This window comes from Leptodactylus fuscus, chromosome 7 (genome assembly GCF_031893055.1).
Source record: "Leptodactylus fuscus isolate aLepFus1 chromosome 7, aLepFus1.hap2, whole genome shotgun sequence".
Classification (NCBI taxonomy): Eukaryota; Metazoa; Chordata; class Amphibia; order Anura; family Leptodactylidae; genus Leptodactylus; species Leptodactylus fuscus.
The window spans coordinates 50,768,798-50,796,260 of NC_134271.1; the positions used below are offsets into that span (position 1 = coordinate 50,768,798).

At 42.5% G+C, this 27,463-nt stretch overlaps 1 protein-coding gene across 1 annotated transcript in view; it reads left to right on the plus strand.

Annotated features, from left to right (window-relative positions):
* The first annotated feature begins 9,082 nt into the window (after positions 1–9,082).
* CPNE2 (copine 2) overlaps positions 9,083–27,463 on the plus strand; it is an 80,055-nt gene continuing 61,674 nt past the window's right edge. The window contains exon 1 of the mRNA XM_075281909.1: positions 9,083–9,384. The gene's annotated coding sequence lies outside the window, so the exon portion shown is untranslated. The remainder of the gene's footprint in view (positions 9,385–27,463) is intronic.

Below are 27,463 nucleotides of genomic sequence, written 5' to 3' on the forward strand. Positions count from 1 at the left end.
CCCTTTCGCTATGGAAGGGCTTCCCTAAGGGCCAGTACCTTAGGATGAGACGCAACTGCTCATCCCTCTCTGGGGACTTGACAAACCGCTTTAAGAAGCGGGGTTACCCGGAGGATCTTCTGTCCACATCTTTTGAATATGCTCTCATACAGAATCGGGCCACCATTCTGAACCCTCGTCCTAAGGATCTCTCGGATAACACCTTGAGAGTTATTGGGACTTACGATCATCTACTACATAAGGAAGTGAGATCTATCCTTAATTCCCACTGGAATATCCTTAAATTGGATACGGATATCAATAAGTTGATCACGAATTCACTGCTCTGTGGTTTAAGCGGGGAGGGTTCTTTGGGGGTTTCATCATATGCCCAAACCCTGATCCAGTGTCACTTAATCAGGGTCCCTGAATTATCACATGGGGTCTCTGGTTGTGTAATTTTATCCATGAGAAGTATTACCTCATAAAGATTTACTAGTTTGTTTGTGTTTGAGGCGGTTTGATTTTGCTGGTTTTGGAAATCGCAGCATTTCTGCTGTGGCTATTTTTCTACAATGTGTGGATGGGATTCACTACTGTAGACTGTAGAATGCTGTGGTTTTTGCCACAGTGATTTTTGTTATGGTTTTACCACTGGGGCCAAACCACAATGTTTATGCCACATGGAGCCCGGTTTTCAGTCCCTTATGGATTTTTAATACTGATGATCTATCCATAGTGTCAGACTGGGGTGCCTAGAGCCTACAGTCCTATGAAAAAGTTTGGGCACCCCTATTAATTTTAATCATTTTTAGTTCTAAATATTTTGGTGTTTGCAACAGCCATTTCAGTTTGATATATCTAATAACTGATGGACACAGTAATATTTCAGGATTGAAATGAGGTTTATTGTACTAACAGAAAATGTGCAATATGCATTAAACCAAAATTTGACTGGTGCAAAAGTATGGGCACCTCAACAGAAAAGTGACATTAATATTTAGTGGATCCTCCTTTTGCAAAGATAACAGCCTCTAGTCGCTTCCTGTATCTTTTAATCAGTTCCTGGATCCTGGATGAAGGTATTTTGGACCATTCCTCTTTACAAAACAATTCAAGTTCAGTTAAGTTTGATGGTCGCCGAGCATGGACAGCCCGCTTCAAATCATCCCACAGATGTTCAATGATATTCAGGTCTGGGGACTGGGATGGCCATTTCAGAACATTGTAATTGTTCCTCTGCATGAATACCTGAGTCGATTTGGAGCGGTGTTTTGGATCATTGTCTTGCTGAAATATTCATCCCCGGCGTAACTTCAACTTCGTCACTGATTCTTGAACATTATTCTCAAGAATCTGCTGATACTGAGTGGAATCCATGCGACCCTCAACTTTAACAAGATTCCCGGTGCCGGCATTGGCCACTCAGCCCCAAAGCATGATGGAACCTCCACCAAATTTTACAGTGGGTAGCAAGTGTTTTTCTTGCTTTGGACGCCATGCATAACACCTTTTTGTATGACCAAACAACTCAAACTTTGTTTCATCAGACCACAGGATCTTCTTCCAAAATGAAGCTGGCTTGTCCAAATGTGCTTTTGCGTACCTCAGGCGACTCTGTTTGTGGCATGCTTGCAGAAACGGCTTCTTTCTCATCACTCTCCCATACAGCTTCTCCTTGTGCAAAGTGCGCTGTGTTGTTGACCGATGCACAGTGACTCCATCTGCAGCAAGATGATGCTGCAGCTCTTTGGAGGTGGTCTGTGGATTGTCCTTGACTGTTCTCACCATTCTTCTTCTCTGCCTTTCTGATATTTTTCTTGGCCTGCCACATCAGGGTTTAACAAGATCTGTCCCTGTGGTCTTCCATTTCCTTACTATGTTCCTCACAGTGGAAACTGACAGGTTAAATCTCTGAGACAACGTTTTGTATCCTTCCCCTGAACAACTATGTTGAACAATCTTTGTTTTCAGATCATTTGAGAGCGGGCTGTCCATGCTCGGCGACCATCAAACTTAACTGAACTTGAATTGTTTTGTAAAGAGGAATGGTCCAAAATACTTTCATCCAGGATCCAGGAACTGATTAAAAGCTACAGGAAGCGACCAGAGGCTGTTATCTTTCCAAAAGGAGGATCTACTAAATATTAATGTCACTTTTCTGTTGAGGTGTCCATAATTTTGCACCGGTCAAATTTTGGTTTAATGCATATTGCACATTTTCTGTTAGTACAATAAACCTCATTTCAATCCTGAAATATTACTGTGTCCATCAGTTATTAGATATATCAAACTGAAATGGCTGTTGTATACACCAAAATGTTTAGAACTAAAAATTATTAAGATTAATAGGGGTGCCCAAACTTTTTCATAGGACTGTATCTGTAGAAATCACTCTGGAAGCCTAATATAGAGATAAATGCAAAACTGTACTGACACACTTATTTTCAGTATTGGCTGGCGACCTAGCCCTTACCTTGGACCATTGTCCAGTGGTCCTTGCTGTAGCCTGCTGCCTAACTTTTACCTTAGATATATGGCCTCCTTAGCCATGTGTGCAAGATAAAAGGTGATGAGGGCTGTTCAGCAACAGTAAGGAGACTGGGCCCAGGAGGAAAGATAGTGCTTGACCTGCCTCTTTGCCATCTCAACTACCCAACAAATTTAAATATAAAACTGGATAGTTAATTAAATATTCTACCCAGTTTACTGTATAGGCACAAAGGCGGCATGACATGTGAAAGTACTGCAGTGAGTATACTGTGTCATGTACCACTCTTGCAGGGGTAGGTCCCAGCAGAGAATTCATCTGCTTCCCTGTGGGTAAGTCCATACCTGTCTATCCACAAGATAGCTCATCAGTATCTGATCTTTGGAGGTCACACACAGGGACCCAGTACAGATCAGCTGTTCAAGCAGACTCCAGGCTATGAAAACTGATGTAGTGGACAGAGAGCATGTGCAAGAAATAGGAGGAGCATTGTAATTCCTCTGAACCAGCACCATACAGTAGATGGGGCTGCAGCACTGTTCCTCTTACTTGACTATGAGCAGTCTGCACGTCCTCCTCTTCCTTTACAGCTGCATTCAGCACCTGGAGGCTGCCAGAACAGCTGATCTGTGCGGGGTTCAGGTGTTGAACCCCCACGGATCACACACACTGTTGAATTATCTTGTGAATAGGTCATAAGTATGAGAAATCCATTTGGTGCCATGGTGCCAACCCTCCCCTTAAGCTAAGGCACCGGATCGCAGAAAAGAAGCCTTTTTTTTGCATATTTTGCTTTGTTTTTTGAACCAAACCCTGGAGTAGCTACACACCAACACTGAATACTGTTGCGTGACACCCATTAAAAAAAACTAACGTCACATGGCCATTAATCACTGTCAAGCCTTAGCCTAAAGATCACAAAAGAGCTGCCCACTGGAGGAATGATTTAAAGGCACAAAAAAGAGAACAAAGAAACATCTTCTAGCACTGTTCTTATTCCAATTAGATTCAGGAGTAATCTGGAAACATCCAAATAAAAAATACTCATTTTTATTTCCTAAAAGAAAAATTGAATACAACACATTTTTGCTCCAGAGCGCTGAATAATTCTGGCACATCTAGCACCAGTGGTGGCATTAAGACTGGTGAACGATATGCCAGTCTTACTAGATCACGTGCCATGTGCACAGATGGCTGGCCATTTTAGTATCCATTTTTATAGATGTAAAAAATGGAGTCATGACATTTCTGACATTTTTATATGGTGAATGCACTTGTTTATTGTGTATAAATCCCTTCAAATGTATAATATATATTTATATGTATATACATTGTAGGTGAATTGTCATGGCATGCACAAAAGGGAGTTCACAGTATCAGACTGTGCAGTGGTCCTGTACACAAGCTCTCATTTCTGTACCATCATACCAACTAGTAAGTGAACTATGCGATTTTACAGTCACAGTCCTGCTGCATCTGACAAACTCATCTCTGTATCTTCTGACAGAATTATCTTTCCTGCATTTTGCCAACTCTGCATCTTCTTTATGAGCAAATATACTGAAAATGTGATTATTTTTTGATAATTTTGCACCTTTTCTCTCACATGACGAGTGTTTTACTGAGTATCATATTAGGGCCAAATACTTTCTAATTTGCATATAACAACAATTATTGAGTGGGAAGGGCCATATGACACACACAGGTCTGCAATTGGCTGGATTTTGGCACTCGTGAGTTGTCATTTCTTTCTTCCTGAGAGGAATCCAAGGCTGGGGATTCATCCAGCATGAATTTCTGGATTAAAATATATTTCACTTCCAGCAATTTCATACGTTGGAACATTTGTGAAATCCGCTCACCCACTTGTATATGAACTGTATTATAATGTGTAGTGCAGCTGTGTGGTGAGCAATCTCAGCAGTATCAAAGCTCATTAAATGTAAAGGGCATCTTTATACAAAAAAATGTCAAAATTAGACAATATAGTAAAACTCTGAAACTACAAAGAGCATGCAAATTGTGTGGTATTACCATTGGAAGAAACAAATAGCCTTCTTGTTGATGGTCTCCAGGTAGTAGGATTTTTTCTAAGCTGCAAAAGCAAATTGAAAAATAAGAAGGACAAACTAGCAACATGCTTACGACTGAACAAAAGAAGACTACGGAGTTATATGAATTTCTTAATTAAAATGGAAATTCTCCTTAAGAAAAGAACTGAAATATAACAGAGAATATTTTCCATGTCCTCCATGGTTGATTCATGGAGCACAAGAATCAGTCACCGACTTGAGCTGAAGAGGGTTTTTATTTAGAACACTTTATAGAAGAGTGGTTTGTCGTTTCTAATATTAGATGCTTAATAATATCCATAACCACAACTTGCTGATCTCCTAAAACCATCCATTTTAAGGAAACAGCAGGCGAACAGCTGAATGTTCAGTTTCACTAAGTTATAATCCAGAGCTCAGGAAGTAACACCATAAGACATGACTATACTTTTTGGGTAAATGTGTATGAAGTCAGAAGGCTTAAATTGGCTCTCCCTTTAGAACAACCCTCTTTCTAAATACAGACATGCTGGTGATCTTCTGTTATATTTGGGGGAAGCTCTGGGCAGCCGCACATTTCCTTTGACGCCCTGAATGGTCACATTAAGTCTTATAAAACTGAAACCAAGACATTTAGCAGCTTTGTGTTCTGAGTGGTGAAGAGAGCTAAGGAGCTGGATGACCCTTGTCAGTGAATGCATATGACCCAATGTGAAAGGGGGGGGGGGGGTCCCAGAGAGATAAACAAGCTCTTATAATATACTTGTTGCCATGACAAATTTTTGAGACAGTCATGTCATGGATTTTCAACTTCGCACACTTAAAGGGGTTTCCCTATAATAGAAAATGATGGTATATTGCCAGTATATGCCATGATTTACTGATTGACTGAAGTTTGGATGCCAAGACCCCCACTAAAAGAGCTACAGCAGTAGTTAAGGCTGCCCCTCCTTCACAGTGTTTGCCACCATACATAGCTATGCTACCAGCCACCCACTGTGCAGGGGGCAAAAAAACAGCCCCATCCACTTAAATGAAACTGTGGTCTTTTATATGCAGGGGTGCCAAAAAACCTTACTGATCATAATGTTATGGTGTAGTCTAGTAACATACCATAACATTATCAGATGGGAGTATCCTTAGGGCTCGTTCACACGGTGCAAGAGGGGGTGGATTTTGGCGCTGAATCCTCCTCAAAATCCGCCCCCTCACAATAGAGGTCTATGCAGACCGCTAGCATTCTATTTTCCGCTAGCGGTTTATTCCCACTAGCTAAAAAATAAGCGAGCTGCACTTTCTTCAGGTGGATTCCGCGACTGATTCAGCTGCGGCATCTGCCTTGCGGCAGCACCCTCTGGACTAGGCCCATTCATTTGGGCCTACTCCAGAGCGGGAAGCTGCGACTGTCGGAAGCCATGACAGTCACATTTTGGTCCTATTCTGACGCGACTTTTCGTGTCAAAATCAGGACCAAAATACGCTTTCTCGTGCCCCATGTGAACGGGGCCTTATTATTACAAGCACTGTAGACACTAGTCACTTAGCCCACATCCCCCCCCCCCCCCAGTTTCTCTTCCACTTCTGAGTGCCTGAAGCTGGTAAGTGAGTAGTGACCATCAGTAGTACCCACCACCTCCATTCACTATAGTAGTGACTTCTAGTTTATTTACAGGTGTCAGTGAAGTGTGAGGCAGACTTTCAGACTAGAGCTTTCCCTAGTTTACCAAGTAAGGAGAATAATGCTCTGAGACTAAGGCCCCGCAGAACGATCCGTAGCACTAAAGCACTGCAGTAAAAAACATGGCGGGAACGCATCATGGTTCTTCCCACAGCACTTTAAACAGAAAGTTCGCGGCCTTAGGCTGGGGCACCACAATTTGCCCACGGCAGAAAAGCCACGTGAAAAATTGCGGCGTTTTACAGTTACTGCAAAGTGGATGGGATTCATGTGAATCCCATGCCCACTTCGCGTTTAAAACTGCAGCGCGGACACACTGCAATTTCTGAAACCGGCGCAGTTTTGGAAATCGCAGCGTGTCAAATATATCTACGGAAATGCCGGCAGCTTTCTAGTAGATATAATTGTAACAGAAAGTCTGCAGAGGAAAACTCCGCAAACTTTCTGTTCAAAGCACTGCAGAAGGAACCACAATGCATTCCCGACGCGGGTTTTTCCCGTCCCGTGGGGCCTTAGCCTAAAAGTCAATGCATCACTCATCAGGGTCACAACAGTAACAAAAAGTGACTTCAAAGCCCACAACCACCAAGGATATTGGACATTAACTCATGATATTCAGGGGTGAACTTCTGATGAAATTAGCCTAAAGACAAGCACAGTTCTCTTTATGAGCAGACATAGTGCTCTGTCTTAGCAACAAGAGAAACTCCCCCCACCCAATAAAGGACTTGAACCCTAGGCATTGATAACCCATTTGCCCCAGAGATGGCTCAGGTGGGATCCAGTGATGGACTGATCCATGTGGGCTCTTTGGGCATAAATGGTTAAAGCACACATGAGCGTGGTTAAGCACTTTTGTCAGCCTAGACAGATTACAAAATAAGATATACATGAGTAGCTTTGTAAAATGTATCTGAGTAGCATTTACCTCTTAAGGGTAAATTCAAATCGGTGTCAAAATCTGGGTCAAAAAAACGCCTCCCATTGAAATCAATGGGAGTCAGTCATTTCCTTTTTCCGCGAGCGGTATATTAACGCTTGCAGAAAAAAGAAGCGACCTGCCCTATTTTGATGTGGATTCTGTGGTGAAAACCGCCGTGACACCTGCGTCAAGACAATCCCTTCGGACTAGGCCCATTCATTTGGGCCTAATCCGGAGCGGAAAGCCGCGACTGACACAAGTCACAAAAGTCTCGGCTAGCCGCAGCAGGTGAATTTTGGTCCGGATTCTGACGCAGCTTCAAAATTCGGACCAAAAAACTATGTGTGAACTTACCCTTAGGCTACTTCAACATGCTGTGGTATTAGACTGGCAGAAAACCATTTGAGATGCAGTTTTTTTTTCTTGGTTTTAGTAAAGAAAATAGGAATAAAATGGCTTCTATTTAAAAGCATGCCTGCAACAGTGATGAAACTACAAGAAAAAATACTTGTAAATATGCTTCCTGCCATGTCATAACTGTGCTCCGTCATTCTGCATTAAAATGTCTTCTACTTTTAGTAATATATGTTGAATAATACACTTGTGTGGTGAGCATTCATTCTGTCTGCGGTCATGACATTTAAAGGGCATCTCCACTCCTAAAAAAAAAAGTGTCAAAATTTAAAGAGGACCTTTCACCACTTTTGGGCACATGCAGTGTTATATACTGCTGGAAAGCTGACAGTGCGCTGAATTCAGCGCACTGTCGGCTTTCCCGATCTGTGCCCGGTGTAAAGAGCTTACGGTGCCGGTACCGTAGTGCTCTATGGTCAGAAGGGCGTTTCTGACCATTAGCCAGAGACGTCCTTCTGCCTCGCGGCGCCAATCGCGCTGTACTGTGGAGCGGGGAGGAACGCCCCCTCCCTCTGCTCACACAGCTCGTCCATAGACGAGCATTATCAGGAGCGGGAGGGGGGAGTTCCTCCCCGCTCCACAGCACAGCGCGATAGGCGCGGCGAGGCAGAAGGACGTCTCTGGCTAATGGTCAGAAACGCCCTTCTGACCATAGAGCACTACGGTACCGGCACCGTAAGCTCTTTACACCGGGCACAGATCGGGAAAGCCGACAGTGCGCTGAATTCAGCGCACTATCAGCTTTCCAGCAGTATATAACACTGCATGTGCCCAAAAGTGGTGAAAGGTCCTCTTTAAAGTTGAGGACAGGAAAACAGAAAAGACAACAGAACTTCCTTATCAGACTGCATTCACATTCTCCTTGTATGGAGGATATGACTGGTACCTACTTCAACGAGTGTTGTTTTTATGGGAATAATAGCAATGTATGAAGCTATATATGTGATGGACTCTGCAATGGAAGCCATGATGCTGGCTGTGGGTCCCTTCTAGCCATAACCACTACTCGTATGCCTAACTTGTGACTTTGCCTTGTTGGGACCAATTTTCAGACATTGCCAGTCATTGTTCAATCCATGTTCCCTATCAGTATGTCTTTGGAGGAAACCCACAAAAACGGGGAGAACCCTTTACAGATGTTGTCCTTGGCAGGATTTGAACCTAGGACTCCAGAAACACAAGACTGCACTGATCACCACTGAGCCATTCCATATATACCCCTGTAGGGATGTAGAGAGAGCAGAAGTGTCCACCACATGAGGGCACATACATGAACATATGTTATGAGCATACCATAAAGACAACATAAAGACAACTCATGAGGGCACATATATGAACACACTACATGAGGACACATACATGAACACACTACATGAGGGCACATACATGAACACACTACAGGAGTACACCACAAGAAGGCACATACATGAAGACATCTCAGCACATGAGGACACGTACACGACAGAAAGTGGAAAACCCAGAATGTGCTCAGTGTGTGGTTGTGTCAGTACATTCTTACTACATTCCCGCCCAGAGGGAGGAGACGCCTGAGAAACAGAAGACAGAGTCACACGGAGACTGGAGATCATCGGAGCTGAGGGAAGGAGACGCTGTAAAGTGGCAGCAACATGACCTGGAGCTCGGGAATCTGCTAGGAGCTGTGCAGGGATTGTCCCAGAGAGCCACAACTGTGCCCGGCTACTGAAGACCTGCAGGAGCCGCTGTACAGAGCCTGGAAGTGACAGCAATAGCGGGCGCTGCACCCACACAACACCCGGCTGTGCCCCATCTCCTCCCATGGAAGAAGTGCTGAGTGGGTCACAAGTCTCCGGGTAGTGGAGCCTGAACTGTGAGTAAGAAGTTCTGTGCCAGTCACTCCGGTGCCCCAGTGTAATGACCATGTGCTGCCAGTATACACCATGTATTCTAGCCTAGGGTACTCCAGTCTTATGTACTGGCAGCACTGTGTGTAATGGCTGCAGGGCAGTGTACAGGCATGTAGTATGTTCCAGGCTGTATCTGCTGGGCTCTGTTACACCACCTCTAATATACCAACACCAATTTAATATACTTGTACCCACCTTATGCTTCCTAGTATATTACCACCTAATATATTATACCACTGCCATCATTCTTCCACCTATAGTATACCAGTACAGTCATTATTATATCACCTATAATATACCAGCCCCACCATTATACCATCTGTAATATACCTGCAACACCATTCTACTACCTGTAATATACCAGCACCACCATTATACTGCCTATAATATACCAGCTCCACCATTCTACTACCTGTAATATACCAGCTCCACCATTATACCATCTGTAATATACCTGCAACACCATTCTACTACCTGTAATATACCAGCACCACCATTATACCATCTGTAATATACCTGCAACACCATTCTACTACCTGTAATATACCAGCATCACCATTATACCATCTGTAATATACCTGCAACACCATTCTACTACCTGTAATATACCAGCATCACCATTATACCATCTGTAATATACCTGCAACACCATTCTACTACCTGTAATATATCAGCACCACCATTATACCATCTGTAATATACCTGCAACACCATTCTACTACCTGTAATATATCAGCACCACCATTATACCATCTGTAATATACCTGCAACACCATTCTACTACCTGTAATATACCAGCATCACCATTATACCGCCTATAATATACCTGCAACACCATTCTACTACCTGTAATATATCAGCACCACCATTATACCATCTGTAATATACCTGCAACACCATTCTACTAGCTGTAATATATCAGCACCACCATTATACCGCCTATAATATACCAGCTCCACCATTATACCATCTGTAATATACCTGCAACACCAGTCTACTACCTGTAATATACCAGCACCACCATTATACTGCCTATAATATACCAGCTCCACCATTCTACTACCTGTAATATACCAGCACCACCATTATAACACCTTTAACGTACCAGTACTGACATTATATCACCTATAATATTACAACGCCATCTTTATACCACCTGTAGTATACCATTTATCACCATTATAACATCTATTATATACCATCACCACTATTATAACACCTATAATATATCAGTACCATCTTTATACCTCATATAATATACCATTTATCCTCATTATAACACCTATAATATACCAGCAGGACTGTTATACTACTTATAATATACCATTTACCACCGTTATACTACCTATAGTAGACCAGCACCATCGTTGTACCACCTATGGTATATCAGCACCATCATTATAACACCTGTAATATACATACACTTCCATTATACTACCTGTAATATACAATATCATCACTATATTACTTACATTATACCATTTATCATCATTACACCACCTATAGTATACCAGCACCACCATTATACCAGCTGTAATGTTCCAGCACCACCACTTTACTTTGTGTACTATTATATACCTCTACCATCATATCATCTATGATAAACCTGTACAAGCATTATACCACCTGTAATATATCTCTATTACTATTATACTACTAAAATATACCACCACCGTTAGACCACTCATAATATACCAGCACAACTACTATACCACCTGGGATAGGCTACCACCACCATTATGTCACCTGTGATCTGTGATACATAGCACCAAATTCTGCCACTATATGGTATATACTCTGATGTGAAGACATGCCATGTATAGTATAAATCTGTCTCTTCCTGGTATTGATAGTATATATATATATAATATATATATATATATATATATATATATATATATATATATATATATATAGTGTAGAATAGCCAGACAGCCCCAAGCCTCCTTGAAGATCCCGTCACATTTGCGTCACGCTGTATTGTGGCCCCTGCTGTGAGATTCTTGTTGTCACTGGCTCAGCACCTGCAGTGAACCTTGTGTTACACACGTGTCATGTGCACGGCTGTGTGGTTTCCCTGAGTGAGTAACTACAAAGAGTCGCTTGTTTCATTCTCTATACCCTGTGATCTTCCTGTTCTGCATGTGCTGTATGCATTTCATTCTGCCCCCCATATGGACCATTGCCCCCCTCTCCCAATACATCCCTCGCTCATGGACTCCTGTAAAACAGGACAGAATAATTATGCAGGAATACAGAAAAGTTGGTCGTCACTCCTAATGAAAGTTGTGATAGCAGCCATGTTGGTTACCCAGATTTCCCAAAACAAGTTTAAATAAGGTCTTATGCACACAAATATACTTGTGATCTGCAGTTGCGGATCCACAATTGCGAATCAAAGAATGAACACATGCATTTCTATGGACGCAGTGTGTGTCCTGACTGTACGTAATCGCAGCTCTGTCAATACATTTCATTGTATGGGTCAGTGAATACCCATATGGGGTTCTGATTGATACTGAGCAGATACTGCATGATACATGTACCCACATGGACGTGTTAGGGTGCAGGTCAGGTGCTTTCCCAGTATATACACTAAGCTTACACCACAAGTGTCATGTGAACATGAGAAGGATTTCAGCAGCATCGATTTGTGTATTATTTCATTTCTACTTAGATATTTCCTAGCTGTATATCTGTTTCTGGGAAAGCTGGGTGACAATCACGAGCTCACACAGTTGTCCCAGATTCCTTGTTACAAATACTATTTCTGATATTTCTATCCAGTGATTTTTGCTGCATGACACACGGGATATATAGAGCTAGCAGTGTCGCTCTGTCTGTATTGCAACTAATGAAAGTGAATGTAGTTGTGTTATTCCCGCCGTGCGTCACAGTCAAAGTTGTCGTGTGTAGCCTTAGTATTATCAATTCCCTTATCAATATAAGTGTGCAGATTTGTTGTTCAGGACTACATGAAAGCTGGATGACGTTCCATGCAGGAATTTTAATAATGTTATAAGGTTTTGTTGTCTAAAATAAGTGATTCTTTATAGGTGGCGCTGTATACGCTGTCCCCATCTGGAGCTTTGTGTTGGCAGGACCGTGCCATATGTGAATGTGACGCCAGCTGTTAACCTTGTTGTGTCAGTTCCCATTCAGATGTATGGTACATGCCGTCAGTAAGAAGTGGCTCTGCTTTTACTGTACATCCGCTTCAGCTTGAACTTCACACCTAGCGCATAAACGTGAGAGCAGGAAATAATGTGAGTGAATGACAGTCCTGGAAGCCTCTCCATACAGCCTATGACGCACAGTGCGGCTCTGAAGTCAGGCCTGCAGCATTGTCATGGTGCTGCTGGACCAAAAACAGACTAATAGGGAATAGATGTGACATAAATCATCAGGCGAGCGAGGGGTAGGAGGGAATGGCATGTAACGGAATGTGCGGATACAAATACAACATGTAGCAGAGCTGAGTGTGTTATTTACAGTAACAAAATCCTTGTAAACCAATCCAAGTGCTGCGGTACATCTGTCACGTTGTGCCCTTATACACAACCAGTGTAAACGCCAGATCTTGGCTCGAGCAGTGTAACGTGCCACATAACGGGATTCATTTTGACCAATGAGAAAATCAACTTTCTGGATGAGACAAACTTCGCCTCTATTCAGATCACTTTTTTTTTTTTTTTACATCCATTCAATCGATCTGTTTAACATATGCAAAGAAAATGGATGGCCGGTCATATACATGGAGATCAGTTTAAATAAAGGGATCCATTTCTGTCCGTCCAATTTTTTAAGGACCTAAAAGTATGGGATACTGCGGTATTGTGTAAAAAGAAGAATGGACAGAAACTGATTTAATTTTTTAGACATTTACCTCTTTGTAAAGGGATTGCCATCCATTTGTGTATGTTTTCTTCATAACGTGAAACAGATGTAAAAAACATGATGTGGAGCCTCAGCTATTCTAAATCTGAACAGTTTGGGTATTTACCACATATAAGGCTTCTAGATTTTGTATTGGTCCTCGATTATTCTGATCTGGTTACTATGGCTGGTGGTAACTTATATCTAGATATAATGGGCCTGTACAGGCTACTCTATAGATGAGATATGTCCATAGAAAACTATGAACAAGGAGCCATCTACATGGAAAAGACCCATATAAATAAACAAATCACCCCCTCCTCAATGAGTCTATAATCTCAAAGATAAGCACCAGATATGAAGACGCTACATCAGATTACGGTTCTCATTTTTCTCCCCTTGGAGACTGAAAGGAGTAATCTCATTGGTCTCTGTAGGAAGCTGCTCTTCAGTGGTGACTTAAAGGGGATCTCCATAACGTATTGTTCTAAGGATGTGGGATGTACAGATAGAATATGACCACACAGAACCCTTTATAGGTTATATGCTTATAGAACAGACTTCCCTACCGGGGTAGGTGTAATAAACGCTCTCTGAAGCCACAGACCCTTAGATCAACCCTCAGATATTGGAAACTCCATGTATCACTATGCGACTGCCATAAGATTGATAAATCCATGAGTCTGATAAAGCTGGACATTGCTTGTGGGGTGACGTGAGATGGCATAATATCCTATATACTGGTATGTAGCCAGTATACTGGACGGTATGCGTTGGGGCACAGACCTGCTCAGGGTGTTCACCTATTATTTGTTTGTGCCCTTCGAGGCTCTTTCCAGTTTCTCAGCAGTGAAAGGGAATTGCTGACACGATATGAACTTGCTGGGGCTTCTTGGCAAGCACTTCTTACATTTTTGGACTTAGCCCATTTCATGGAAACGTTCAGTGCCAGAAATCTGTCCCTTTGTAACGCAGATGTTACAATGGAAATGAGACTGTGGCAGTAAAATACCCAAGGAATTGCACATTTCCTTGCATGGCCGTCCACTTCCTAGTCTAGCTCTGTAGTTGAAGTGACTGTGTATATTGTGGCACATTATGTCACATAAAGTGCAATGCTTAAGGTGGTGGTGGTGGGGGGGGGGTCTGTGGGTTCATGTGAAGCAGGATTTACTGAATACATGCAGTGTTTGTCATATAGACGTGTACTTACTAACAGTGGCTTAGAAAGAGTGGAGGCCTCAGCACACTTGTCCTAAGGATAGGCCTTCAGTAACGTACCCCTTTAAAGTGACCCTTCCTTATTGGTCTATTTATCCTTACTACATTACTACTCTGCTGCCATGTGGAAGTTGGTGTTGACAGACCAGATATGCTTTTGTTGTATTATAGAACCATGGAGCTGATTTATCATGACTGGCGTTTTTCACACTAGTCTTAATACTCCCTGCCCCTCTGGAGCTTGTACCTAATTCATAAATTAGGGGCATCCTTTGGGGTCTGCGTATTTAAACAGGAATGATAACTCCGAGTCATTGACCTTTCCCCCTCCAACCCCCTTTGAGGAAAGTCACATTACGGACTATATACTCTCATGGAAGCAATAGGGCAGATTGCTTCCTTAAGGCCTAAGCCCCAAGTTATAGAAGCGCAGTTTTTTTGTTGCAGATTTTGCTGCGGTGTTTTGAGTCAAAGCCAAGAATGGCTACAAAAGGAATGGGAACAGCACCCTGGAATTAATGGTGCTCTATAAATAAATAATAAATGTATAGGAAGCTCTTATACGTCTACCTTCTGCTCAATCCACTCCTGGCTTTGGTTCAAAAAAACCACAGCAAAATCTGCAACAAAAAAAGCTGCGTTTCTGCAACGTGGGGCCTCAGCATAAAAGGGTTTTCTGTCCTTAAAAATTAGTGTTGAGTTATTCAAATAGCGTTCAAAATTTATGTTGAAATAGTAGTGATAGTAGAATAATAGCTGTGAGATTAGTCACTGACTAATATATGGTACTGCCCGTAGCTGGCATACATCTGTAAGCCAATCTCTCATAGTCATTTCACCATAGTGTTTATCTTCTGGCTGTGTGATGTCGCACACATTGAACATGTGGCTATCTCCCTTCTCCCCAACATCTCATGTCTCTTATCATCACTGCACCCTGGTGCTCTTCCTGTCTTTTAAGATAAGATCCCTTTAATATAGTATACTAGCAGAAGGATTAGGCTTCACACTGGTATATTTAATTTTTTGTTTGTGTGGTGTCCCCATAAGAATTGGCCGGTTTTGCACTGGTCTATATTATATGTAATTTGTGTGTGTGTTGAAAAAAACATGCCTTGTCAAATTGGAGACGGGCTGCTGGGGAGTTTCAGCAGCTCGCTGCTGTCTATGACATACCTTGTTAGATGGGAGATGGGCTTGGGTCTGATGAGAGTTTTCATTAGCTTGAGCATCAGCCATGCGTTTTGCTTCAGAAATGTTGCTATGGAAAAAAACTTGGTGTAAAGCTGTGTGTATGTCAAGACTAGAGAACCTGCGAGATTAAATTGGTCCATAAGCGTGATGTGATCATGTGTATCTCAGTTTGGATATTGTTAAAAAACCTGCAATCAGTTGTTATGGAAACCTGGAGTAAAGCTGTGTGTATGTGACCTTGTGTAACAGTGTCATCCACAGCGCCCTGTGCCTTTAAAGCAGACCTACAGCAGTGGAGAAAAAAATGGCTGGGTTGTTATGGGAACCTGGAGTAAAGCTGTGTGCATGTGGATACTAAGCGCCAACAAGCTTCTATTGGCTGATAAGTGACATGTGACCGTGTGTATTTAATAAAGATTTAATTTTTTAAGACGTCCTGTGATAGTATACTCACCTATCCTTTCTTTTTCTGTTTGATTTTGGGCACATTATATCTTTCATCCAACTAATTATATTTCTAGAGAAGCGTCCGGCAAGCAGGATGTTTCTCTCTGCATTTTTCGGGCAAAAGTCAGGCAGAAAGCCAGTGGACCCCACTTCCACAGGTAACTGCTTTTTTTAAAGGGGATTAGCTTTCCATTCATAGGGCCCTCAAGTGGTCCCCACGAACGGAAACTGGAACGCAAGTGTGAACCTAGTGTTAATTGTATACAGTAAAAAGGAACTGAAATTAGTGAAAAAAACCCCCAGTAAGTTCACATTAGTTTGTGCTCTCCGTCATTTGGGTCCGTCAGGGGGACTGCTATACTGTGTTCCCTCAGTCCCATTGTGTGAAATGAAGTTCTTTGTTATGTATCTGTCTGTATCTGAACCCTACAAATTGTACAGCGCTGCGGAATATGTTGGCGCTATATAAATAAAATGTATTATTATTATTATTATTATATATATGAGGTACTGCAGCAGGAGACTGTACAGTGTATATCTGCTATACTGTGACAGGAGGCTACATTGTACATAGCTGATATACTGCAGCAGAAGGCTGAACTGTGTGTACCTGATGTACTGGGTATATCTGATATATTTTGACAAGAGGTTGTACTGTGTATACTTGATATGCTGCAGCAGGAGGCTGTACTGTGTATACCTGATGTACTGTGGCAGGAGGCTGTACTGTGGGTACCTCATGTACTGTGTATATCTGATATACTGCAGCAGGAGGCTGTACTGTGTGTACCTTATGTACTGTGTATATCTGATATACTGCAGCAGGAGGCTGTACTGTGTGTACCTTATGTACTGTGTATATCTGATATACTGCGGCAGGAGGTTGTACTGTGTATATCTGATATACTGCGGCAGGAGGTTGTACTGTGTATATCTGATATACTGCGGCAGGAGGTTGTACTGTGTATATCTGATATACTGCGGCAGGAGGTTGTACTGTGTATATCTGATATACTGCGGCAGGAGGTTGTACTGTGTATATCTGATATACTGCAGCAGGAGGCTGTACTGTGTGTACCTTATGTACTGTGTATATCTGATATACTGCGGCAGGAGGTTGTACTGTGTATATCTGATATACTGCAGCAGGAGGCTGTACTGTGTGTACCTTATGTACTGTGTTTATCTGATATACTGTGGCAGGAGGCTGTACTGTGTATATCTGATATACTGCGGCAGGAGGCTGTACTGTGTATATCTGATATACTGCAGCAGGAGGCTGTACTGTGTGTACCTTATGTACTGTGTATATCTGATATACTGCGGCAGGAGGTTGTACTGTGTATATCTGATATACTGCGGCAGGAGGTTGTACTGTGTATATCTGATATACTGCGGCAGGAGGTTGTACTGTGTATATCTGATATACTGCGGCAGGAGGCTGTACTGTATATATCTGATATACTGCGGCAGGAGGCTGTACTGTGTATATCTGATATACTGCGGCAGGAGGCTGTACTGTGTATATCTGATATACTGCGGCAGGAGGCTGTACTGTGTATATCTGATATACTGCGGCAGGAGGCTGTACTGTGTATATCTGATATACTGCGGCAGGAGGCTGTACTGTGTATATCTGATATACTGCAGCAGGAGGCTGTACTGTGTGTACCTTATGTACTGTGTATATCTGATATACTGCGGCAGGAGGTTGTACTGTGTATATCTGATATACTGCGGCAGGAGGTTGTACTGTGTATATCTGATATACTGCGGCAGGAGGCTGTACTGTATATATCTGATATACTGCGGCAGGAGGCTGTACTGTGTATATCTGATATACTGCGGCAGGAGGCTGTACTGTGTATATCTGATATACTGCGGCAGGAGGCTGTACTGTGTATATCTGATATACTGCGGCAGGAGGCTGTACTGTGTATATCTGATATACTGCAGCAGGAGGCTGTACTGTGTGTACCTTATGTACTGTGTATATCTGATATACTGCGGCAGGAGGTTGTACTGTGTATATCTGATATACTGCGGCAGGAGGTTGTACTGTGTATATCTGATATACTGCGGCAGGAGGCTGTACTGTATATATCTGATATACTGCAGCAGGAGGCTGTACTGTGTGTACCTTATGTACTGTGTATATCTGATATACTGCGGCAGGAGGTTGTACTGTGTATATCTGATATACTGCGGCAGGAGGTTGTACTGTGTATATCTGATATACTGCGGCAGGAGGCTGTACTGTATATATCTGATATACTGCGGCAGGAGGCTGTACTGTGTATATCTGATATACTGCGGCAGGAGGCTGTACTGTATATATCTGATATACTGCGGCAGGAGGTTGTACTGTGTATATCTGATATACTGCAGCAGGAGGCTGTACTGTGTGTACCTTATGTACTGTGTATATCTGATATACTGCGGCAGGAGGTTGTACTGTGTATATCTGATATACTGCGGCAGGAGGCTGTACTGTGTATACCTGATATCCTGTGGCAGGAGGTTGTACTGTGTATATCTGATATACTGCAGCAGGAGGCTGTACTGTGTGTACCTTATGTACTGTGTATATCTGATATACTGCGGCAGGAGGTTGTACTGTGTATATCTGATATACTGCGGCAGGAGGTTGTACTGTGTATATCTGATATACTGCGGCAGGAGGCTGTACTGTGTATATCTGATATACTGCGGCAGGAGGCTGTACTGTGTATATCTGATATACTGCAGCAGGAGGCTGTACTGTGTATATCTGATATACTGCGGCAGGAGGCTGTACTGTGTATATCTGATATACTGCGGCAGGAGGCTGTACTGTGTATATCTGATATACTGCAGCAGGAGGCTGTACTGTGTGTACCTTATGTACATCTGATATACTGCGGCAGGAGGTTGTACTGTGTATATCTGATATACTGCGGCAGGAGGTTGTACTGTGTATATCTGATATACTGCAGCAGGAGGCTGTACTGTGTGTACCTTATGTACTGTGTATATCTGATATACTGCGGCAGGAGGTTGTACTGTGTATATCTGATATACTGCGGCAGGAGGCTGTACTGTGTATACCTGATATCCTGTGGCAGGAGGTTGTACTGTGTATATCTGATATACTGCAGCAGGAGGCTGTACTGTGTGTACCTTATGTACTGTGTATATCTGATATACTGCGGCAGGAGGTTGTACTGTGTATATCTGATATACTGCGGCAGGAGGTTGTACTGTGTATATCTGATATACTGCAGCAGGAGGCTGTACTGTGTGTACCTTATGTACTGTGTTTATCTGATATACTGTGGCAGGAGGCTGTACTGTGTATATCTGATATACTGCAGCAGGAGGCTGTACTGTGTGTACCTTATGTACTGTGTATATCTGATATACTGCGGCAGGAGGTTGTACTGTGTATATCTGATATACTGCGGCAGGAGGCTGTACTGTGTATATCTGATATACTGCGGCAGGAGGCTGTACTGTGTATATCTGATATACTGCGGCAGGAGGCTGTACTGTGTATATCTGATATACTGCGGCAGGAGGCTGTACTGTGTATATCTGATATACTGCGGCAGGAGGCTGTACTGTGTATATCTGATATACTGCGGCAGGAGGCTGTACTGTGTGTACCTTATGTACATCTGATATACTGCGGCAGGAGGTTGTACTGTGTATATCTGATATACTGCAGCAGGAGGCTGTACTGTGTGTACCTTATGTACTGTGTATATCTGATATACTGCGGCAGGAGGTTGTACTGTGTATATCTGATATACTGCAGCAGGAGGCTGTACTGTGTGTACCTTATGTACTGTGTATATCTGATATACTGCGGCAGGAGGTTGTACTGTGTATATCTGATATACTGCGGCAGGAGGCTGTACTGTGTATACCTGATATCCTGTGGCAGGAGGTTGTACTGTGTATATCTGATATACTGCAGCAGGAGGCTGTACTGTGTGTACCTTATGTACTGTGTATATCTGATATACTGCGGCAGGAGGTTGTACTGTGTATATCTGATATACTGCGGCAGGAGGCTGTACTGTGTATACCTGATATCCTGTGGCAGGAGGTTGTACTGTGTATATCTGATATACTGCAGCAGGAGGCTGTACTGTGTGTACCTTATGTACTGTGTATATCTGATATACTGCGGCAGGAGGTTGTACTGTGTATATCTGATATACTGCGGCAGGAGGTTGTACTGTGTATATCTGATATACTGCGGCAGGAGGCTGTACTGTGTATACCTGATATACTGCGGCAGGAGGCTGTACTGTGTATATCTGATATACTGCGGCAGGAGGCTGTACTGTATATAGCTGATTTATTGCGGCAGGAGGTTGTACTGTATTTATTGTGTGCTGCAAAAAGTATTTTTCTCTCTGCATGATTTGTGTGGAAAACACTCGGACCCTATTATAGTCTATGGGGTCCATGTGCTTTCATTGATCACCACTTTTTAATTTTTTTTGGTATTCCGTTTTAGGGGTCCCCAAGCGGACTCCCTGAACTGAATACCGAACGCAGATGTGAATCAGGCCTAAGTGTGAACCCCAGACTTAAAGAGGACCTTTCATCTCCTCCACCAGGGCTTGCTCTTTGTATTCTTCAGTCGGGGCTGTGTCCTGTTCTGGTGCAGTTGTTGTTTTTTCTCTAGCCCATACCATTCCAGTTGGAGTTGGTGGAGGTCTTGAAAGGTCCTGTTTAAGGAAGTACTCTAGTAAAAAAAGATTGTTTCCCCATATCAAAATAAACCTGTGTGTAGTGTAACGTTATTGAATAAGCCTACATTCACATCTGTGATGGATATCTATTAGAGATGAGTGAGTAGTATTCAATCGAATATCTCCCCACCATAGGTATGCGCAGGGATTAAGGGATTAAGCGCATCGAAAATTCGATGTGTTTGGCCGCTTACACGAATACCTATGGCAGGGAGGTATTTGATCGAATACTACTCGCTCATCTCTAGTATCTATCCTTTACAGATCTGTCAGAAATTGCCAGATGAAAAAAAAGTGCTGCAATCTTGATTTTTCTTTCATCCAACGATATATATATATATATATATATATATATATATATATATATATATATACATACAGTGGGGCAAAAAAGTATTTAGTCAGTCACCAATAGTGCAAGTTCCACCACTTAAAAAGATGAGAGGCGTCTGTAATTTACATCATAGGTAGACCTCAACTATGAGAGACAAAATGAGAAAACAAATCCAGAAAATCACATTGTCTGATTTTGTAAGAATTTATTTGCAAATTATGGTGGAAAATAAGTATTTGGTCACCTACAAACAATCAAGATTTCTGGCTCTCATAGACCTGTAACTTATTCTTTAAGAGTCTCCTCTTTCCTCCACTCATTACCTGTAGTAACGGCACCTGTTTAAACTTGTTATCAGTATAAAAAGACACCTGTGCACACCCTCAAACAGTCAGACTCCAAACTCCACTATGGTGAAGACCAAAGAACTGTCAAAGGACACCAGAAACAAAATTGTAGCCCTGCACCAGGCTGGGAAGACTGAATCTGCAATAGGCAACCAGCTTGGATTGAAGAAATCAACTGTGGGAGCAATAATTAGAAAATGGAAGACATACAAGGCCACTGATAATCTCCCTCGATCTGGGGCTCCACGCAAAATCACCCCGTGGGGTCAAAATGATCACAAGATCCGTGAGCAAAAATCCCAGAACCACGCGGGGGGACCTAGTGAATGAACTGCAGAGAGCTGGGACCAATGTAACAAAGCCTACCATCAGTAACACACTACGCCGCCAGGGACTCAGATCCTGCAGTGCCAGACGTGTCCCACTGCTTAAGCCAGTACATGTCCGGGCCCGTCTGAAGTTTGCTAGAGAGCATTTGGATGATCCAGAAGAGTATTGGGAGAATGTCCTATGGTCTGATGAAACCAAACTGGAACTGTTTGGTAGAAACACAACTTTTCGTGTTTGGAGGAAAAAGAATACTGAGTTGCATCCATCAAACACCATACCTACTGTAAAGCATGGGGGTGGAAACATCATGCTTTGGGGCTGTTTCTCTGCAAAGGGGCCAGGACGACTGATCCGGGTACATGAAAGAATGAATGGGGCCATGTATCGTGAGATTTTGAGTGCAAACCTCCTTCCGTCAGCAAGGGCATTGAAGATGAAACGTGGCTGGGTCTTTCAACATGACATTGATCCAAAGCACACCACCAGGGCAACGAAGGAGTGACTTTGTAAGAAGCATTTCAAGGTCCTGGAGTGGCCTAGCCAGTCTCCAGATCTCAACCCTATAGAAAACCTTTGGAGGGAGTTGAAAGTCCGTGTTGCCAAGCGACAGCCCCAAAACATCACTGCTCTAGAGGAGATCTGCATGGAGGAATGGGCCAACATACCAACAACAGTGTGTGCCAACCTTGTGAAGACTTACAGAAAACGTTTGACCTCTGTCATTGCCAACAAAGGATATATAACAAAGTATTGAGATGAAATTTTGTTACTGACCAAATACTTATTTTCCACCATAATTTGCAAATAAATTCTTACAAAATCAGACAATGTGATTTTCTGGATTTGTTTTCTCATTTTGTCTCTCATAGTTGAGGTCTACCTATGATGTAAATTACAGACGCCTCTCATCTTTTTAAGTGGTGGAACTTGCACTATTGGTGACTGACTAAATACTTTTTTGCCCCACTGTATATATATATAAACAGACAGACCCCACTGTAGTCAATGGGGTTTTTTGGGCCCCATTCCGGTCCATATTTTCACCAATCATGTTCTGTCTGAAAATAAAGCCCAGGTGTGAATGTAGTGTAACCTGACAAGCTTTATTGTGAAGTTATGTGCTCCTTTTACATACTAAGTACTCTGGAGCGCTGTTCTCCTCTCTGCTCTCCTAATGCAGGTCTATGGGATTTGGAAACAGGCTGTCATAGACCTCCATTCATGTTTGACCTCCTGGTCATATATAATACATATATAACTATAATAACATTTGTTGTGAGGGGGCAGATTTTGAGGCGGATTCCGTGTAAAAATCCACCCCCTCTTGCCCTGCGTGAACTAGCCCTTACACTACACAGAGCAGGGGGCCAATATGTATTTATTAACTAGTGACTACATGTGAGACTGGCTTTAACCCCATTATGATCAGGATGTTTTGGTCCTTAGTGAAACAACCACTTTGCAGACCTAAGAAGGGGTACTCTACCTCCTTAGGGAGACTGCCTTATACCATATATTTATACCATATATTTGCCATGCAGTTTTATCACAGATCTGTGCAGTTTTTCAATGCTCAATAACTACAAGAAGACTTTGAGAACCCTGCTGAGTTGTGGCTGTAGGTTTTGCCCCATGGAGGCCGCTGTGTGTGATCTTACCCTAAGGACGCTCTTCTAATTACAGCAATGAAATATACATTAATAGCTAATTTAGCGCAGTCGGGGCAATAATTAAGGCCATACAATAGCAGCAAATGTAAGACGTCTGACTGTAATTGTCATGTTTACTTTCTGCGGAGAATAACATTGTGGTCTATATTGGGGTGAAGCCCACCTACTGCTCATTTTAATTACTCTATAATCCAATGTACAGCACTTTTTTTCAGTTTTCTTGTAATAAAATGATGAATAATTGCAGAAAAAAATCCTTTTCATGTCGCATTTTGCAACTTAAATCCTGTTGGTTCTGTGTATTACCTATTGTATGTCCTTGTGTGACTGGATAGCGAAGCTTCCACTTACCACAGACATTTCCAGCATGTGTTAGTCTGAAGTTATGTCTTCTGTTATGGACGGTTCTGTATCAACATATTTTATGGGGGCAGTGAGAAGGAATTCTGGGAAAACTGCTGATGACTCTGCTATGGGGTTTTCACAGCCATCTTGCACCTTGGTGGTCTGAATGTAGTCTAAATCAATTCTATAAAATGACCCTAATAAATCATTTGATGTATCTCATTACATAAAAATGCTTCTTTCTCCATCTTCGAGCTACTTCTTAACGTCCCCCTAACTATCTAAAATACGTCTTGTGATAGGACTTTCAGCAGAGTGAAGGATCAAGGTACATACAGAAGAGGGGGAGGGGAGTGAACTGCGGGGGAGACAGGCACAGAGACTGCTGCTGGCTCTAGTAAGTTTTCTGCCTCACCTCGGTGCATGAGTCACAGCTACACTGCTCATTACTGCTCTATAATGGCCTTCATGTTGTCCCGGCTTCTGAAGGCATCAGGGAGCAGGATCTCCATGTCAGTATGGGAGACAATACAGCAACTGGTCAAATAATGGCCAGAAATAGTGTCATACCTTAAAGGGGCTCTATCACTGGGAAAAGTCATTTTTAACTAATCACATGCTTGCATAGCCTTTAGAAAGGCTATTCCACACTTACCTTTAGTATGTAGATTTCCTCAGTGGTCTCTGAATAAGTCCGTTTTTATTCATATGCTAATGAGCTTCCAGCCAGCTCAGGAAGTTCCCAGCAGCCTCCTCTTTTCTATTATCTCCTATGTGTGTGAAGCAAACAGGAAGCTGAGTCATCATCATCAGCAGCAGCAGTTTCCCATAGGAAACAATAGGAGAGGTGTGCACAATGTATCGTGCACCAGTCTAATTAGCATATGAATAAAAACGGACTTATTCAGAAACCAGTGAGGCAATCTACATACTAAAGGTAGGTGTGGAATAGACTTTCTAAAGGCTATGCAAAGGTGTGATTAGTTAAAAATGACTTTTCCTAGCGATAGAGCCCCTTTAAGTACACGTGATATCTTATTCTGATCAGTTTGCTTCAAGGCTCTCACTTTCAGAGGACAATGACCGCCTGAACGATTATTGCCCCCTGTAAATGTGCCCAGAGATCAGCTGGCACAAGTGAACAAAGGCTTGTTTTTCCGTAGTTTACCAGTCCATTCAGTTGACTGTTTCTTATCAGTGCCTCTCCCTGTGTAAATACAAACTATATGGGAATAAAGGAGCATATTAACAATGGCTCATCCCCATGAAAGGTAGTTCATTCCCTGCTGGACGCCTCACTGTATTGTTGATTGTTGCCGTTTGTCCCAGGCAGTGTAAAAGGACACTACATGTACATATATGCAACTGGTCTCTGCCCAATGACACCAGTATTAATCTTTATTGATGTAAATAGCCAGTTGACCTGACTGGAATCTTTCTGATCTGACAGAAAACTGATCTGTTGTGTGTAAATATCTATCACAATGGTTGTAGTGTGTAAACCTGACAGACAACTCTATTATAAGCAATGGAAAGGATTCCTTTCAGGATGATCATGAGAGATAAGGAAGATGAGAGCCGGGTGCCTGTATACCATGCTCTCGGGAAATTACAGCAATGACATACTGCCTGGTCTCGTGCTATATGGGCATTCCTAGAAATGTCCATTCCCTATACCAACCCTATCTAAAGCCCCTTGTAGACAACCGTATGAATGGTTTTGCCCGGATAGCATGCTAACATTCATTTCTATGGGCCCGTACACTTGACTTTGAATGACATGGTCCCCTGTGTGGGCCAACAGTCTGGGCTGCAAGATATGGAACAGGTCCTATTTCTGTCCGATTTTGCGGCACTGCTTCTGCAGATCTTATTTTTTGAGTGAAAGGGGCTGCAGAAGCATCCATGTGTCATCCATACGCTGCCCGTATGGTTCATTCATGGCCGCTGGTTAGCACATCTCGTGCAACTGACTTGAGACCTCACGTAGTGAAGTGCACTTATAATACACTGCTGGAAATAATATAGCAAAGTTGCACTTGATTAACATGCAAATGCCTAATAGCACCTTATAGGGCCCTAACTGGGTACAGTCGGCTTTATCTAGATTCTACGACTTTCTCAGGGTATTTGCAGATTCTGCAGGATTTCAGGATTATTATTTATACTGTGGCACTGCACATATGAAAAGGGTTTACATACATGATATAACTATTGTAGAGACGATTGGAATGGTACAGAGCGAGAGCGGACTCTGCCTGCTATATGGCTGACAAGATGCCAGAGAAGGGGGATGGAGACAGTAGGTGAGGGAAGAAGCTGTTCAGGCGAATGAACAAAGGCAAATGAACAGCTTCTTCCCTCACCTACTGTCTCCTTCCCCCTTCTCTAGCATCTTGTACTACAGTGGTAGAAGTGGTAGAAGGGTTATTGCAGCCTGTAGGCTTTCCTCTAAAGGTGGAATGATATTGTGGGGACAGTACTGGGGTAGAGAGCTCCACAGTATGGGGGATGCAGGGCAGAAATCTTGGCAAACTCTATGAATGAAAGCTTAGGGACGGGGTGGGGGTTGTACTTCCGTGTTCCGCATACTTCCCCCAGCGCAGGTTTGTTTGTTGTGTAACTTGTGCAGCTGTAAAAGCAGATCCCTGGAATTTGTACCTAGCGCAGTCCTATCATAGCAGTGACAGTTACTTGTGTCATAGCCAAGTAGACAAGTGTGACCGTCCCCATAGAATTGTATAGATGATAGTATTTCCTAATGATATCTTATTATTCAGAATCTTCTCAGAGGCATTGTGGCAATGAATATGGAATATGTAGTGGTTACGATTCATACATATTTTTGGCCTACTGTTTGTTTTTTTTTCTGGTTTTTTTGTTTTGCAAAGTTGCTTCAGTTCATTGAGATTTGCAGCCATTTGCTTTTGTACAGTTCGTCTAAGACCCTGCCACATCATTTCAGTCGGATTGAGGTCTGGACTTTGGGCCATTGTCACACCTAGATTATTTTCTTTTTATAGATTTTCTGTCGTACTCTGGATTATTGTCCTGTTTCATGACCCAGTTTTAGCAGTGGGATAGATGGCCTCACATTTGTCTCTAGATTACTTTGGTGTATAGAGGAGCTTGTGGTTAACTGCAAGAAGTTCAGGTTGTGTGGCTGTAAAATAAGCCCAAATAATCCCTTCTCCACCACCATGCTTGACAGCTTGTATGATGTGTTTGTCCGCATATGCTGTGTTTGTATATCCTATCCTGCTAGTATTATAAATATGAAAGTTTGTATGTTTGTGTGTTTGGATGTTTGTTACTCAATTGCGCAAAAACGGCTGAACAGATTTGGATGAAATTTGGCACATAGATAGTTTGTAACCTGGATTAACACATAGGATACTTTTTATCCCGGTAAATAACATGGCTTCACGACTGTTATGAATTTATGTTAATATACTATATGAAACTGCTCTTGCCGGCAGGACAGTTCAGTTAACTGCAGTTTTCTGATAAAGCCTGGTCTCTTTATGTAAACA